This window comes from Dromiciops gliroides, chromosome 1, assembly GCF_019393635.1.
Source record: "Dromiciops gliroides isolate mDroGli1 chromosome 1, mDroGli1.pri, whole genome shotgun sequence".
Taxonomy (NCBI): Eukaryota; Metazoa; Chordata; class Mammalia; order Microbiotheria; family Microbiotheriidae; genus Dromiciops; species Dromiciops gliroides.
Window position 1 is genome coordinate 27,861,518 of NC_057861.1, and position 19,012 is coordinate 27,880,529.

Below are 19,012 nucleotides of genomic sequence, written 5' to 3' on the forward strand. Positions count from 1 at the left end.
TCAGACTGAGCTTCTCCGAGATCAGGGACTCCTCTGGCCTTTGTATCCTCAGGGCTTAGCACAGAATATGGTAAGTACTTAATTAAATTGGCTTAATTTGGCTTGTTGACTTTGTGGCAGGCACTGGGGGATACAAATCAATCATTTATTAAGTGCCTACTATGTGCTAGGTGGGGGATACAAATAGAAGTTCATTATCGAAACTTTCAAAAATCTGATAGGGTTCTGCTGAGAAATCTTAGTGGTCAGGGCATACCCCAGTGAGCAGCTGGATGGAAAACCATTCCAAACTCTCAAATAAAAGAGCTCAGGATAATAACTAGCATTTATATAGCATCTTAAGCTTGGCAAAATACTTTACACCTGATCCTCCCAACAGCCCTGGGAGGGTGATGCTAGTAGGGTCCCCAAATGACAGACAAGCAAACTGAGGTTGGGAGAGGTTGTATTACTTGTCCAAAAATGTACATCAAGTCATGGCTAAGGCAGATTTGAATGGCATTCTTGGACTCCAAATTCTACAAGTGCCACCTGGCTTCCCCTTGGATTATAGAATGAATTGGAAGGGACCCTAGTGGCCATCTGGTATAATCCCCTCATTTTACAGATGTGGAAACTAAGGCCCCCTGCCCAAGGTCACAAGGTTTAAAGTCAGTTTGTCTGGGCAGCTAGGTGGCACAGTGGATAAAGCACCGGCCTTGGATTCAGGAGGACCTGAGTTCAAATCCAACCTCAGATACTTGATACTTACTAGTTGTGTGACCCTGGGCAAGGCACTTAACCCTCATTTCCCAGCCCCCCCCCCAAAAAAAAAGTCAGGTAGTCTGACAGAATTGACACTCTGAAATGATGGTGCTGGACAGCATTTCCACTCTACTATTTCTTTCTTTCTCTTTCCTTCCTTCCTTCCTCCCTCCTTCCCTCTTTCTTTCTTTTTTCTTTCTTTCTTTCTTCCTTCCTTCCTCCTTCCCTCTTTCTTTTCTTTCTTTCTTTCTTTCTTTCTTTCTTTCTTTCTTTCTTTCTTTCTTTCTTTCTTTCTTTCTTTCTTTCTTTCCATGTTTTTCCCCTGTATCTGGCACATGATAAATAATGAATAAATGCTTCCTCCATTGATCCATGATCCTATGAGCCTTAAAACAATCTTGGGAGGAAAATTTAGGGGGGCTGGTCTTGCGATTATCTGTGATGGAAATTCTCTCCACAATTGCTGTCTAGCATTTCTTCTGTGAAGTATGTCCTTTCTTTTTGGAGAGTTGCCTAGGGCAATGAGAGGTCAAATAACTTGTCCACAATTACTCAGCTAGAATGTGGAAGACATGAACCTGGGACTTCATTGCTCTAAGGTCAGACCTTAATGGCAGTTAGGTGTAGTAGTAGTAGTAGTAGTAGTGGTAGCAGTGGTAATGGTGGTGGTGGTGGTGGTAGTAGTGGTGGTGGTGGTGGTGGTGGTGGTAGTAGTAGCAGCGGCAGCAGTAGTAGTAATTGTTATCGTTTAGAACTTTTCAGTTGTGTCTGACTCCTTGTGACCCCTTTTGAGGGTTTTCTTGGCAAAGATACTAAACTGGTTTGCCAGTTTGCCAGGGTTAAGTGACTTGTCCAGGGTCACATAGCTAGTAAGTGTCTGAAGCCAGATTTGAACTCATGAAGATGAATCTTTCTGATTCCAAGTCCAGTGCTTTCTCTGCTACATCTATCTATTGTATCGCCTAGCTGTCTTAATAATCATGATCATAATGATAATAGCTAAAATTTATATCACACCTATGATGTGCCAGGCAATGTTCTAAGAACTTTACAATTATCTCATTTGATCCTCACAACAGCCCTGGGAGATAGGCACTATAAAGTTCAAATCTGGCCTCAGACACTAGCTATATGACCCAGGATCATATATAGCAAATCACTTGACCCTTTTTGCCTCAGTTTCTTCATCTATAAAATGGGGATAATAACAGTACCTACCTCCCAGGGTTGTTGCGAGGATCAAATGAGATAATACTTGTAAAGTCCTTAAAACAATACCTGGCCCATGGTAGGTGCTACATATTCCCTCCCTCCTTACTACACATCCCTATGCCCCTCTCATTACAAGCATTAATACCCCTACTTTAAAAATGATAAAAACGCATGCTCAAGAGAGGCTAATAATAACAGCCAGAATTTGTACGGCATTTTAAGGTTGGCAAAAGTCTTTACATATGCAGTTTGGGGCTTTAACTTCTTCAAATTGAAATTGAACTCTTGGGACCTGTGAGGTAGGTATCTCGATTGTTTCGATTTTACAGCTGAGCAAACTGAAGCTGAAGCTGAAAGAAGTGAAGTGAACAGCAAAGGTCTGAGATGGATGGAAGGGATTTGTACTCAGGTCTTCCTGTGCTCCGCCCACTGGGCTATCTGCCAAGCTGCCTGAGCAACTGTTCAGGGTCATAGTCTTCCCAACTCCAAGCCCAGTCCTTTTCCCACTCTACCGTGCTGCCTTTAGCTATCGGCTGGGTTTAGATTATTATGGTGTTTGTAGCTACAGAAAACCTGCTGCCTGGAGATATTCTTAGTCTAAACACCATCCAACACTTTCCCAACCTTGTACCTTAGCTCACAGTTTTGTTTCCTGTGTAAATGTACTGGATTTCACGTAACATCAGGGGTCGATTAGGCTTTGAGGTTTGTTCAGGGAACTACTATTTAGAGCATCATTTACGTGGGAAAAATGCTTTCTGAATTTCAGACACATTTTTGGAACATAGCTCAATTGTAAGTTGGGGACAGCCTGTTCTGAGAACCAGCTGTGGGCAGAAAGAGCCAGGGATAGGAAAGAAAGAAAGAAAGAAATAGAGGGAGAGAAAGAAAGAAAGGAAGGAAGGAAGGAAGGAAGGAAGGAAGGAAGGAAGGAAGGAAGGAAGGAAGGAAGGAAGGAAGAAAGAAAGAAAGAAAGAAAGAAAGAAAGAAAGAAAGAAAGAAAGAAAGAAAGAAAGAAAGAAAGGAAGGAAGGAAGGAAGAAAGAAAGAAAGAAATAGAGGGAGAGAAAGAAAGAGAGAGAGAAAGAAAGAAAGAAGGAAAGAAAGAAAGAAAGAAAGAAAGAAAGGAAGGAAGGAAGGAAGGAAGGAAGGAAGGAAGGAAGGAAGGAAGGAAGAAAAAAGAAATAGAGGGAGAGAAAGAAAGAGAGAGAGAAAGAAAGAAAGAAGGAAAGAAAGAGAGGGGGGGGCAGCTAGGTGGCACAGTGGATAGAGCACTGGCCCTGGATTCAGAAGGACCTGAGTTCAAATCCAGCCTCAGACACTTAACAATTAATTACTAGCTGTGTGACCCTGAGCAAGTCACTTAACACCAATTGCCTCACCAAAAAAAAAGAAAAGAAAAGAAAGGAAGGAAGGAAGGAAGGAAGGAAGGAAGGAAGGAAGGAAGGAAGGAAGGAAGGAAGGAAGGAAGGAAGGAAGGAAGGAAGGAAGGAAGGAAGGAAGGAAGGAAGAAAAGAAAGAAAGTGCTTACCTTAATGGGTGAAGATAGAGTCTAGGGTGGGGTGTAAAGAAAACTGAGTCACCTGCCTTAGGAGCCACTGAATCCAAGCCCCATGTTTTTACAGATAAGGAAACTGAGACTGAGAGGTTAAGTGACTTGTCCTGGGTTTGAACTTATGTGATAGAAAATACATAAAGTTCTGTGAACACTTTACAACCCCATAAGAAAGAAAGCTATGATGAATCCATGCCTTGTCAGATTTACAAAGTGGTTCACATGTTGTTTTAGGAGAGATATTGCAGTGCTGGGATGCTTCAGGAGGTCAGTCAGTCAATAGGGCTTACTATGTACTGGACATTGCGCTAAGCACTGAGAGGTACAAAAAGAGGCAAAGGACAGTTCCTGCCCTCAATTAGCTCACAATCTAAAGGTGAGACAAGCAAACAAGCAGCTGGTAGGTGGATAGCTTTAAAACTGTAAATAAATGATCTTCTTTAAATCTCTTAACTTCCCTGCTGGGTAGGTGATTAATATCCCCACTTTACGAATGATGAAATTGAGATTAGAAAAGGAATATGATATTCCCCAGGGTCACATAGCTAGTATTAGAGATGAGATTTGAACTCAAGTATTCCTGACAGGGATTGATTTATTTCAAATGAACACTTGTTGATTCATTTCACCCTTATCTTTTTTTTTTGGGGGGGGGAGGCAATGAGGGTTAAGTGACTTGCCCAGGGTCACACAGCTAGTAAGTATCAAGTGTCTGAGGCTGGATTTGAACTCAGGTCCTCCTGATTCCAGGGCCGGTGCTTTATCTACTGCACCATCTAGCTGCCCTCGATTCACTTCAAATAAATGACAAGTTTGTTGACTAAATGAATAAAGAAAAAGTATTTATTAAGCACTTACTATGTACTAAGCTCTGGGTATGCAAATACAGAAGCAAAATAGCTCTGGTCCTTAAAGTACTTACATTGTAGTAGAGGGAAAAGTGGCAGCCAAGGAGGGACATTTTGGTTTAGAGTGTGTGATGTGTGTGGGGTCATTCTCTTTCCAGGAGAGATGGTAGTAGATTCACTCAGCTCTGCCCTCCCCCCCCCCCCCCCCCCGAGCCTAGCCAATGACATTTCTTCCTCAGGATTCTAATGAAGCCTGAAGGGTGTTGGTGAATTTCTCTCCTGTTGCCATCATGAGCCCCCACCCACTGCGTTTCCCTCACTGTTAGGAGCCATTGAGCAAAACTCATTTAATATCAATTGGCTTTTACTGAGGGCAGTTAGGTGGTGCAGCAGATAGAGCACTGAGCTTGGAATCATGTGTTAAGAACTCCATCATACACATACACACACACACACACACACACACACACGGTAGTAAAATACAAGATAGAGTTTGGAAAGAGGACATTAGTTATTGGGGAGAGCAGTAAAAGCTTCATGTAGAAAATAGTGTCTTAGTTTTATCTTAAAGGAAGAGAGAGACTCCGTAAGAAGGTACATTCCAGGCACAGGGGAGGGAGCAACACAAAAGCAGAGATGGGAGATGAGTGTCATGAGTGAGAAACAGAGAAGAGGCCAGTCTGATGGCAAATGCAGACTGTGGGAGAGGTAATAAATAATGTCCAAGGAGGCTAGAAAAGGTAGCTTGGGGCCAAGCTGCTGTGTAGGCTTCTAAAAATTAACAGGAGTTAATTCTAAATAAATAAACAAATAAACAAACAGATAGATAAATGAATGAATGAATAAGTAAATAAATAAATAGATAAATGACTAAGTAAATAACAGGAGTTTATATTTTATTCTAGAGGCAATAGGCAGATACTGGAGTTGGTTAAGTAAAGAAATGACATGATCAAATCCATGTTTAAGGAAAATTTGACAGCAGTGTGAAGAATGAACTGCAGTGAGGAGAGTTTCAAAGGAGGGAAACCAATTAGGAGGTTGTTACAAACCTAGACAAATGCTGACAAAGGTTCATATAGGCAGAGCTAGGGTCTTTCCCCTAGTAATGTATGACTAAAAGGAAAGCAGAACACTGAAGAATTGACGCTTTCAAATTGTGGTGCTGGAGAAGACTTTTAAAAGTCCCTTGGGGGACAGCTAGATGGCGCAGTGGTAAAGCACCGGCCCTGGATTAGGAGTACCTGAGTTCAAATCCAGCCTCAGACACTTGACACTTACTAGCTGTGTGACCCTGGGCAAGTCATTTAACCCTCATTGCCCTGCAAAAAAACAAACAAACAAAAAAGTCCCTTGGACAGCAAAGAGATCAAATCAGCCCTAACTTAATGAAACTATTTCAGGCTATTCACTGGAAGGTCAAATACCAAAGCTGGAGCTTAAAGACTTTGGACTCATTGGAAAAGACCCTGATGTTGGGGAAGATTGAAGACAGAAAGGAGAAGGGGATGGCAGAGGATGAGATGGATGGATGGTGTCATGGAAGCAATAAACATGAGCTTGGACAGACTCTGGGAGATAGGGGGTGGATAGAAGGGTGTGCTATGTATGATCTATGGGGTCACAAAGAATCTGACTGGAACCAGGGGAACATTGTACGCAGTAACAGCAACAACTAGGATAGACTTAGATCTTCTCAGCAATACAATGATCCAAGACAATTTCAAAAGACTCATGATGGAAAATGCTCCCCATAGAAAAAAGAACTGTGGAATCTGAATGCAGATTGAACCATATTATTTCTACTTTTTTGTTGTTGTTGTTTTTTTCCTTTTTTTGGTATTTCCCTTTTGTTCTGATTCTTCTTTCACAGCATGACTAATGCAGAAATACATTTATTGTGGGGGCAGCTAGGTGGTGCAGTGGATAAAGCACCGGCCCTGGATTCAGGAGGGCCTGAGTTCAAATCCGGCCTCAGACACTAGACACTTAACTAGCTGTGTGACCCTGGGCAAGTCACTTAACCCTCATTGTCCAGCAAAAACAATCAAACAAACAAAAAGAATAACTCAATAAACTACAAAGGTGGGAGTCTAGAACTAAGGTGGAGTCTTTGACAGAAACAGAGAAATTTGAAAGAGGAGAGGGTTTAGGGGAAAAGATATTGAGTTCAGTTACAGACCTGTTAAGTTTGAGATATCTCCAGGACATCAATGAAGATTCTGACCCAAGGTCCAGAGCAGGCTAAGTGAGCTAGTTTACAAATATTATTAAGCAATTACTATGTACTAAGCTCTGGGAATCAAAGAGCATATTTTTAAAAATGATTTTAAAAAATCATTACCAATCAACTGGTTTAGGTCCTAGAGTCAGAGTTCCAAAGATAAATATTCTTCTTTCCATAGAAATTAGGGGCTTGAGGGGCAGCTAGGTAGCACAGTGGATAGAGCATCAGCCCTGAATTCAGGAGGACCTTAGGTCAAATCCAGCCTCAGACACTTGACACTTAACTAGCTGTGTGACCTTGGGGAAGTCACTTAACCCCAATTGCCTCACCACCGCCCCCAAAAAAACCCACCAAAAAACAAAAAAATAGAAATTTGGAGCTTGAACTGTGGAAGACCTGGGTCTGGAAGGCTAGTTGTCAGGTCAGGAGTGGAGGGCTCTGATGCCAACCCCCCCTAAGCCTGGCCTCCTGGGTGACTCTGGTCTATCTCTCATGAGTTCCCAGGGGTTCCTCCCAATTTCTCTTGACATCACATAACTATTGATGAAGCCCATGGACTATCGGGACCACGCCACCGTCTTTGCTCATGCATGTCTTTGATGACACCCTTTACACCAGATCTCCTTCATAATTCCCTGTTTGTTATAGCTGCTCATACCTACCATGTGCATCCTTATTGTCTTCTGGACAGTATATCTTTTCTATTCTTAGAAGATTATCAGCCAAGCTAAAAGAAGAGCTAGTTCTTTTTTTGGGGGGGGACTGGCAATGAGGGTTAAGTGACTTGCCCAGGGTCACACAGCTTGTGTCAAGTGTCTGAGGCCAGATTTGAACTCAGGTTCTCCTGAATCCAGAGCCAGTGCTCTATCCACTGTGTCACCTAGCTGCCCAAAGAAGAGCTAGTTCTTATACAATGTCTTAAGTTTTGCAAAGCACTTTACAAATGCCATCTCATTTGATCCTCAAGTCAACTCTGGGGAGGTTGGTGCTATTATTATCCCCATTTTGCAGATGAAGAAACTGATGCAGATAGAGGTTAAGTGACTTACCCTAGGTCAACCAGCTAGTACATATCTGAGGCTGGATTTGAACTCAGGTCTTCCTGACTCCAGATGCTTCACTCTATTCACTAGGACACCTAACTGTTGAACAGTCAAAAACAAAACAATCTCTGCCCGTGCAGGGTTTACATTCAGCTGGTGGGTGAAGGGAGGAGGGCAATCTACAACATGTATACGAGTAAATATGAGACAAGATACCTCTGGCAGTAATAATGCCCATTGCCATAGTTACTTCAGTGACAAGGGAATTATCCTTGCAGGGTTAAGAAGCGTTCAGACTAATCCTATCACTTGAGGATTACTCCACCTTCTCATCAAAATGTCTACCAATCAGGGCTGCCATGATGTAATGTCAGGCCAATCAGAAGAAGACATGCTTATAAAGCTCCAGGCTTTGCTCTGTCATCTTGCTGATTGTTATAAAAGACCCTGTCACCCCTCACTCAGGGCCTTCTGTCATTGAGAGGGGTCATTGACTCCTTTGGTTGATTGCTGCTCTTTGTGATCCCATCTGGGGTTTTCTTGGCAGAGATACTGGAGTTGTTTGCCATTCCCTTCTCCAGCTCATATGACAGACGAGGAAACCAAATGGTGAGACAATTGGGGTTAAGTGACTTGCCCAGGGTCACACAGCAAGTAAGTGTCAAGTGTCTGAGGCTGGATTTGAACTTAGGTCCTCCTGAATCCAGGGCCAGTGCTCTATCCACTGCACCACCTAGCTGCCCCTTTTTTTTCCATTTAAAAAATTTTTTATTTTTTGCAATAAACATTTATTTTTTTCCAGTTACATGTAAGGGTAGTTTTATTTTTTCTTTTTTTCAAGGGTAGTTTTCAACATTCATTTTCATAAGATTTAGAGTTCCAAATTTTTCTCCCTCCCTTCCTTTCTTCCCCCTTCCACAAGATAGCAACCAGGTTATATATGTACAATACACAAGTGCTCTTTTTTTTTTTTTTTTTGGCAGGGCAATTAGGTTTAAGTGACTTGCCCAGGGTCACACAGCTAGTAAGTGTCAAGTGTCTGAGGCTGGATTCAGGTCCTCCTGAATCCAAAGCTGGTGCTTTATCCACTGCACCACCTAGCTGCCCCCTCCATTCCTTCTTCTCTAAGAGACTGCATCTTTTATCATCTTTCATCTTCAATCTCTCCCTCTGCTTGATGCTGCCCATGTCTCTCCCCCATCCTCACGGAGCAAGGCTGCCCCCCCACATGGCATGGGGGTGTTGTGTGGCTTAAAGGGAGGCAGACTAGACATCTTCTCCTCCCACCTTTCTCCAAGGGAGATTTAAATTGCTGGAAGGAAGATTGAGACCAGAAGCTCCTCTCTCCAGAGAGAGATGGAATACTGGGCTAGAATTATAGCTATCTACTCCCCTAAATATTATTGTTTCAATCTAAACCCCTAATCCCTGTTCATTAATTTTATTTATTTATTTTTTTTAGTGAGGCAATTGGGGTTAAGTGACTTGCCCAGGGTCACACAGCTAGTAAGTGTTAAGTGTCTGAGGTCGGATTTAAACTCAGGTCCTCTTGACTCCAGGGCTGGTGCTCTATCCACTGCGCCACCTAGCTGCCCCCCAAATCCCTGTTCATTGATGGGGAAATAAAGGCCCCATATCTAAGCCTTGACTTCCTTCCCATCAAATATAGAGAGTTCCTGTAGAAAACCTACCCCTACCAATGCAGAATTGCCCCTCCTAGTTTCAGAGAAGTGCCTTGGGCACTGAGAATTTTAGTGACTTAGCCAAGGTCACACAGTCAATATGTGGCAGAGACAAGTCTTGAAGTCAGGTCATCCCAACCCTGAGGCTATCTCTCTATCCATTATACCACACTGCCTTTCCCAGGTCAGTTGTTTATCACAGAGCCCAAGATGACTGGGTCACTTTCTTCTAAAATTTGTTATTTCCACTTAAAAGAGAGGTTTCAACGTCTTCTCCTGGGCCTCATGCAGAACTAGAACCAATAGGTGAACATTACAGAAAGGCAGGTTTGGGCTCAGCTTAGGGGAAAACGATACTTGGCTGCTTCTCGGCTTTCTCTGTAGCCTCCTCCCAGTAAGAGCACACCTGGCCAGCTAGAATTAGATTAAAATGGAGAGAGCCCTGGATTGGGAGTCAGGAAAAGCTTGGATCCAAATTGATTTAGACCCCCATTAGCACCATGACCTTGGGTAAGTCACTCTTTTTTTTTTTTTTTTTTGCAGGGCAACAGGGATTAAGTGACTTGCCCAGGGTCACACAGCTAGTCAAGTGTCTGAGGCCAGATTTGAATTCAGGTCCTCCTGAATCCAGGGCCAGTGCTTTATCCACTGTGCCACCTAGCTGCCCCATAAGTCACTCTTAGTTTCCCCATCCATAAAATGAGGAGAGTAATACCTTTATCACTTACATCTAAGGGTTTATAGGACTATAGATTTAGAGGTGGAAGCAACTTTAGAAGTCATCCAGTCTGTAGTGGAATGGTCTTGTGCTACAGGAAATGACAAACAGGATGATCCCCGAAAAACCTGGAAAGACTCATGAACATCGATGTATAGTGAAGTGAGCAGAGCTGAGAGGACATTGTGCGTAGTGACAGCAGTACTGTTCAATGAGCAATTGTGAATGACTTAACTACTCTCAGCAATGGAACGATCCAAGACAATCCCAAGGAACTCATGAGGAAGCTTACTATGCACCCCTATAGAAAGAACTGATAAAAAGAACACTTGTGGGTTGTACATATATAACCTGGTTGCGATCTTGTGGAGGGGGGAGGGGAGGGAGGGAGGGAGGGAGGGAGGGAGAAAAATTTGGAACTCTAAATCTTATGAAAATGAATGTTGAAAACTACTCTTACATGTAAATAGAAAATAAAATAAATGTTTGTTGCTTAAAAAAAAAAAGAAGTCATTCAATCTAACACCCTCATTTTACAGGTGAGGCAGACAAAAGTTAAATGCTTGGACAAGGATCATCCAGCTAGTAAATGCCTGATGTAGGGTTAGAATTACCACTCTCAAAAAAAAAAAAAGAATTAACGTTTTCCTTCCCTCCAAGTTCAGTCCTTTACTGACTGAACCAAGATGCCTTTTCTTTTTCTTTTTCTTTCTTTCTTTTTTTTTTTTGGTGAGACAATTGGGGTTAAGTGACTTGCCCAGAGTCACACAGCTAGTAAGTATCAAGTGTCTGAGGCTGGATTTGAACTCAGGTCCTCCTGACTCCAGGGCCGGTGCTCTATCCCCTTCGCCACCTAGCTGCCCCCCAAGATGCCTTTTCCCCAACCATCATGTCAACTGTTGTATGAATCCAATGAGATCATGGAGTAGCGTCCTCATTTTTTTTTTTTGGTGGGGCAATGGGGGTTAAGTGACTTGCCCAGGGTCACACAGCTAGTAAGTGTCAAGTGTCTGGATTTGAACTCAGGTACTCCTGAATCCAGAGCCAGTGCTCTATCCACTGTGCCACCTAGCTGCCCCGAGTAGCATCCTCTTCAGATTTCAGAAGACAACATACAGTAATTACTGTATGTCTCTGTGCCATTTTCTCCTCTCTTCAGTCTATCTCTCTTGGTTCCTTTCTGTAGCATCTAAATAAGAGATTATTTTATTCTAATTAGACATGAGGGAAAATTTCCTGGCCAGGGATTATCACAATCCTTGTTTGTATAACTGGTTTACCTGGGAACAGGGCCCAGCTGCATCTGTGTGGGAAAGTAGGGGCGTGGCTCTGCCAAGAATATGGATTCTCCCCTCCCTGTTTTTTCTGTGTAACAATATAAAGACAGGTTACAGGGGAAATATTCTCATTTGCACCATTTTCCTTTGGAAACATTTTCTTTTGTTGTTAATTTGAGCTTGACAAGTATATATAAAGCTCCTTTGAGAGCCTCTTTTTGTATCCCTAGCACCATGCCTGCCACATAGTAGGTGCTTAATAAATGTTTATTGACTGACCAATGTAAACATTTCCATGTCCAGAGAAGCCCAGAGAGGATTGTATATGAAAATATGAATCTATTACTTACTAATATGTGAGTGTGTATACACACACACACACACACACACACACACACACACATAAATGGCAGCTAGGTGGTTCAGTAGATAGAGCATTGGACCTAGAGTCAGGAAGACCCAAGTTCAAATCTGGGCCTCAGACACTTACAAGCTTTGTGATCCTGGGCAAGTCACTTCACCTTTGCCTTAATCCACTGGAGGAAAAAAATGGTAAACTAGTAAAGTTTGAGTTTTAATAGTATGCTAAGGTCCTTTCCTCCTGTGAGGAAATAGGGGTTGGGCTCCTCTCAATCCCGACCTGTTTGAGGAAAAGGTCTGCCTCTCCTCCCCTCACCCCAGCAAACAAAATCACATGATTCAGGGAAACCCTAGTCTGGTCACAATTAGATCTGCTCCTGAGCTGTGTCCATGTAGGGGAGGAGTTGAAGAGTTGTCCCTGTATTGCCTTCCCCATTGGCTAAGGAATACTGAGTTCCAATTAGCTAGTTCTAGTTTTTGGCGTGTGGATTATAATAATCCTTGAGTGATTGGTGAAGAAGGGGAGGGGGTCAGTCCTGTTAGGAGATAAAAAGGCCTGTGAGCCTCCATTTTGTTGTTCACTCCGCAAGGGGTGACAATAAATGAGCCTTTGACACATCACCAACACTGAGTTCCAAAAGTTATTGGAGTGATATTTCTCACACCTCCCCTCCCTTTTCTTCATTGTTTCCTTGAGATTCTTGAGTGTTGGTTCCTTGTAACCTTTTCTGTGTAATGGATCCCTCTGCCAGGCTGGTAAAATCTATGGACCCTTTGTCAGAACCATGTTTTTAAACGAATAAAATTTAAAAGTGTCTGGGGGGAAATTGGTGTGTGTGTGTGTGTGGGGGGGGTCCTTAGGTGCTCCTCTTTAAAGAATCATACCCTCTCGCACACAAATCCAATTAGAATAAAACAATCTCTTATTTAGGTGCTAGAGAAAGGAACCAAGAGAGAGAGACTACAGAGAGGAGAAAATGGCACAGAGACACGATTCTCTGAAACAAATGTATGCTTCAACAGAAGAAAGGCAAAAACTTTTATAGATGGTAGATGGAGTGGACTGATAAGGTGACCACCTGACAATGGAAAGTTCCCTTTGGGGGTGGGGAGAGCTTGAGTGAGGGGTGGTGGTCCTGACTTCTGGAGTTATCTCTGTCCCTTGGTGCCAATCATGCAGCAGCCATGCCTAATGGGTTTATCTCCCTTACTTCTCAAGGTGGGTCTGTCTTTTAGCTAGTAGGCCAGTTTAAACTTTAATAGTCCCCAATTCCTTAATATGTCCCAACCCCATATCACAAAGGAAACCAATTACATCAAAAATTAAATTATCAAAAATTTTAAAAGAACGAGTTCATAGACATGCCCCCCCCCAGGTTAAGAACCCTTACTCTAGATGAATTTTTATCATTTTTTGTCTAGTTTTATAAAGCAACCCCGTGGTAATTTGAGTAGTATTGTGCTATAAATGTAGTTTAATTTAAATAGTGTTGTCTTTTTATTCTACTGGCATGGCCCAACCATGAACAATTAATATATTTCTGATTATTTGTTTGTCTTTATTTTTGTAAAAAGTATCTTGTGGTTGTAGTCATATCCTGCATATGTCTTAGTTGGTGGACTTCCAGATATTTTATACGTTCTGTCATTATTATTATTATTATTATTATTATTATTTTTTAGTGAGGCAATTGGGGTTAAGTGACTTGCCAAGGGTCACACAGCTAGTAAGTGTTAAGTGTCTGAGGCTGGATTTGAACTCAGGTCCTCCTGACTCCAGGGTTGTGCTCTATCCACTGCGCCACCTAGCTGCCCCTCTATAATTATTTTGAAAGGAAATTAATTTTTTCTACTCTTCCTGATGGGTTCTGTTGGCAATATATAGACAGGTTGATTGCTTTTGTGGATTTATTTTATCCTGCAAATTAATGGAACTTATTATTTCAATTAATTTTTACTTGAATCTTTAGGGTTTTCTAAATATGCCAGTCTACCATCTATAAAAAACAATAATTTTGTTTCTTCTTTGCCTATGCTAATTCCTTCAATTTCTTTCTTTTATCTTATTGCTATAGCTAGCATTTCTACAACCATATTAAATAATGGTAGTCACAGAGAAAATCCTTTCTTTATCCCTTATCTTTGTGGAAAGACCCTACTGTTTCTCCATTACAGATAATGCTTGCTCTTAGTTTTAGATAATTTTTTTAGCCATATTAAGTGTCAAGGCCAGGAGGGGGCTTAGGTATTCTTCAATAAAGAATTTCACTCTTACACACAGTCCAATTAGAATTAAAATGATTATCTGATTGCTTGCCCCCTCAAGGAGTGGGGAGGGGAGGGAGGGAAGAAGGGATAAAATTTGGAACCCAAAACTATAAATAAAATGTTTACTACATTAAAAAAAAATTAAAATGTTTTTTGTATTTGATCCTAGGGTAGGTTACCAAGAGGAAAGCTGATGACTTCACCTCAAGCAGGGGAGAGCTTAGAAACATTCTCCTCCTCCCCAAATAGAGGGAAGGCAAAAGTTTTATAGAAGATAGATGGGGTGTCTACTTGAGAACTAGAAAATTCCCTTTGGGTGTTATGTGGGGAAGCTTGGTGCTTCTCACATTCCTGAGAGTTGAGGGGGATTTTTTTAGTGATTATTTATTTATTTTTTTAGTGATGCAATTGGGGTTAAGTGACTTGCCCAGGGTCACACAGCTAGTAAATGTTAAGTGTCTGAGGTCGGATTTGAACTCAGGTCCTCCTCACTCCAGGGCCGGTGCTCTATCCACTAGCCGCCCCCAGAGGAGGATTTTTTTGAAATGATGGTCCTGACCTTTGGGGTTATCTCTCTCCTAGCTCCAGTTGACTTTCCTGCTATAGAATTTTTTCTCCCTTTACTTCTTAGATATGACTGTCCTGATATCGAGTTGGTCAATCTAAACTTTAATAGCCCCTTGATTCCTCCATATGTCAGTTCTGTTATCTGGTCATCTTTGGTTTTCCTTCTCACAGGAGAAATATCTGATTTACCCTAAACCTCATGTTATTAAGGAACAGTTCATTTATTCTTCTGCTTTTTAATGTTTTTAATATAAAATGTTGTATTTTGTCAAAAGGTTTTTTTGCTACATCTGTTGTTATGATTGTGAGGAAATGGGGGTTGGGCTCCTCTCAATCTGGAAAAGGTCTGCCTCTCCCCACCCCAGCAAACAAAATCACATGATTCAGGGAAACCCTAGGCTGGTCACAATTAGATCTGCTCCTAAACTGTGTCTATGTGGGGGAGTAGTTGAAATTGTCCCTGTGTCACCTCCCGCAATGGCTAAGGAATACTGCGTTCCGATTGGCTAGTTCTAGTTTTTGGTGTGTGGATTATAATCCTTGAGTAATTGGTGAAGAAGGGGAGGGGCCATTAATGTTAGGAGATAAAAGGCCTGTGAGCCTCCATTTAGTTGTTCACTCCACAAGGGGTAACCCATTCTCTCAAGAATGACAATAAATGAGCCTTTGACACATCACCAACACTGAGTTCCAGAAGTTATTGGAGTTCTATTTCTCACAATGATTATGCATTTTTTTGTTTGTTTTTGATGTTAATATGGTCTATTATGAGTAAATTTCCTAATATTGAATTATATTCCCGCTATAAATCCAACCTAGTCCCAGTGAACATAATCCTTTAATATGTTGTGATAAGCTCTGTGCTAATATTTTATTAAATATTTCCATATTGATATTCATTAGAGATATTGATCTGAAATTTTCTTTCTCTGCTTCGTATCTCCCTGGGTTAGGTTTCAGAATGATATTTGTCTCAGGAGTTTGGTAGGACGTCAACATTCTCTATTTTTATAAACAATTTATGAATAAATTTCACTTTGAATGCTTGATAAAATTCATTTCGAAATCAATCTGGTCCTGAAGTTTTTTTCTTCAGAAGTTCTTTTCTGGAGGGTTCAATTTTGTTTCGGGAAAATTGGGTTATTTAAACGATCAATTTCTTGTTCTATAAATCTGAATATTTAATATTTTTGTAAATACTCATCCATTTCATTTGTCATCAATTTTGTTGGCATACAGTTGAACAAAATGGTTTCTAATAATTTCTTTTCCTTTGTTTTGAATTATCTTTTTCCAATTTTAATTTTGGTAATTTGCTTTATCTCTTTTATCAGATTGACAGATAGCTATGCATATATGTATGTGTGTATATATGTATACATATAAACTAATTTTTTCAAAAAGCCAAAGCCTACTTTTATTTATCAATCATTGCTTTTTGTTTTTAATTTTCTCTGATTTTAAATTTTTCTATATTTATATTTAGTAGTGGTTTTTTGATTTATTGCTCTTCTGTTTTTTAAAGTTGCACACCCAATTCACTAACTTACTCTTTCTCTTTTGTTGATAATAGTGTTTAGTGATATAAATTTTCCCTGAAGAATTGGTTTGGCTATATCCCAAATGTAGCCAAACGTAGATATAGTCAATGTTGTCTCATTATTGTCAGTTTTCTTTGATAGAAATCATCCATGGTACACTGACTTGTGGGGTGCCATTTTATAGGGTTTCGATGGGGGGGTGGGTAAGAGTCTCTTATTGGGTGAGGGGCTGGTGGTCTTCCCGTGTTGCGCTGTGGTAGGAAGAATCCCTCGTGAGAGATCTGGTGGTGGGTGTCAACTTTGTCCTGATGGGTCTAAGCAGTCTGCTGATGGGCGGTTCCAGGTGGTCTTCTCCTGGATTACCTCATCCAGATGCTTAGGAGGACTGGAATGTGGGGTGATGGTCCTGGAGCATGCTCAGTTCAATCTGTGCCGCTTATCTCCGTTAGGTGAGTGTGTGTGTCCTTGATTGTGTTCAAGGAGAGGCCTACTTGATTTCAAGGGAAAACCCCTGAGGTTTCAAGGAAAAGGTTCCTTGAACCCCCCAGAGAATTGTTGGGGTGACCGGGGCCCATAATCCTCCCATGACAGTTTCAAGTGTGTTTTTTGTTATCAAGTAGATTTTGTTGTTGTTCAGTCATGTCTGACTCTTTATGACCCCATTTGGGGTTTTCTTGGCAAAGATATTGGCGTGATTTGCCACTTCCTTCTCCAGCTCATTTTACAGATGAGGAAACTGAGGCAAACAAGGTTAAGTGACTTGCCCAGGGTCATCCAACTAGTAAGTATCTGAGGCCAGATTTGAATTCAGGAAGATAAATCTTCCTGCCTCCAGGCCTAATAGTCAATCCACTGGAACACCTAGTCGATAAGTATTTAGATAAGTACCTAGAAGATAAGAATTTAAGCACTGCCAAATCCAGGCACTGTATTTAATGCTGGGAGTACAAATACAAGCAAAAACAAAGTCCTAACCCTCAAGAAGCTTACATTCTGATGGGGAAAGAAACACAAAAGGAGGTGGGATGAAGGTGGAGGACCCTCCCTCCCTGCCCCCCAGGGGCTGTGGAAATGAGTCATCAGGAGCGGAATAAAGACATAATCAGCCCAGCAGTCTTCCTTAAAATGAAGAGTCTGGGAGGAACCAACTAATCAGAAGACCCCAATAAGAGAAGTTGTCCAAAAGTGAACTTCTGTAGTGGAGAGCTTTTTATAGAATGTCAGAGAAAGGCCAGGTAAAGGTGAGTCAGAGTACAACCTGGAGAGGCTCTTCTTAAAAACAACACATTGGTGGCCTTTGGATTTAACAGTTTTTTAAAAAAATCACTGGTAGCTCTGGAGATAGCAGTTTGAGTTGATGATAATAGTTAACATTGATGGAGCACTTTATAAATATTGGGGTAGTTGGTGGATAGAGTGCCAGGCCTGGAGTCAAGAGGACTTGAGTTCAAATCCTACCTCAGACATTTACTAGCTGTGTGATCCTGAACAAGTCACAAGTTAACCCTGTTTGCCTCAGTTTCCTCATCTGTAAAATGAGTTGGAGAAAGAAATGGCAAACCACTCCAGTATCTTTGCCAAGAAAACCCTAAATGGGGTCACAAAAAGTCAGATACAACCGAAATGACTAAACAACAACAAATCACAAATATTGTCTCATATGATCCTCATAAACTTGGAAGGTAGGTTTTATTATTATTATTATTATTATTACCCCCATTTTTTAGATGAGGAAATTAAGGCACAGAGCAACTTCCCCAGGGTTACATAGATACTAAGTGTCTGAGACTGAATTTGAACCCAGGTCTTCCTGACTCCCTGTCTAAAACTCTGTCTACTGTGGCCCCTAGCAGCCTAAATGGAGTTCTTGGTTTGCTTCAGTTTCTCTGCCAAGGACAATGACCCTTGTACTTGAAATGATGGAGCACAGATGGCAAAGGGGGAATTGATAGCCATGATAAGTCAGTCAAATAACAAGGGAGTAACTTGGTGCCCTTGATGGATTCAAGTCTTTGACCCAGATGAAGTATATCTTTGGGTAGTAAAAGCCTTGTTAGTGGTGGTGTTGGCATTGCTGGTGATTTGTTGTTTTCTTTTACTGTGTCCAATTTTTTATGACCCCATTTGGGGTTTTCTTGGCAAAGATACTGAAGTGGTTTACCATTTCCTTCTCCAAAGGGCTTGCCATTTCCTTCTCTAACTCATTTTGGTTTGGGTTTTTGGTTTTTTTTGGTGAGGCAATTGGGGTTAAGTGACTTACCCAGGGTCACGCAGCTAGTTAAGTGTCAAAGGTCTGAGGCTGGATTTGAACTCAGGTCCTCCTGAATCCAGGGCTGGTGTTCTATCCACTGTGCCACCTAGCTGCCCCTAACTCATTTTATAGATGAAGCAGACAGGGTTAAGTGATTTACCAATGGTCACACAACTAGGAAGTGTCTGAGGCCAAATTTGAACTCAGGTCTTCTTGACTCCATTGTACCACCTTGTTGGCCTATGGTTATATGATTCAGTGTCAGGGTAGTAGAAGATAGAACAATAGAGAACACCAGGGTTCCGTACTTGGTCTTGAGCTGGAGAACATTATTGATCACCTGGATAAAGCTACAGATGATATGTTGAATCCAATTTGCAGATAACCAAAAGCTTCGAGGATCAGCTAATATAGTGAATGATGGTCAGAATCTGAAAAGAATTTATGTCAGACTAGAGTTAGAATGAATTAAAATAGATGAAATTCAATAGGGGTAAATGTCAAATCACATATTTGAATTTTTAAAAAATCAATTTCACAAATTCAGCTGAATTAAAACAGATGAAATTCAATAGAGTTAAATGTAAAATCATATACTTGAATTTTAAAAAAATTAACTTTACAAATTCACCAAAAATGAAACAGATGAAATTCAATAGGGTTAAATGTAGAATGATATACTTGATTTTTAAAAAATTAACTGGGCAAGCCACTTAACTC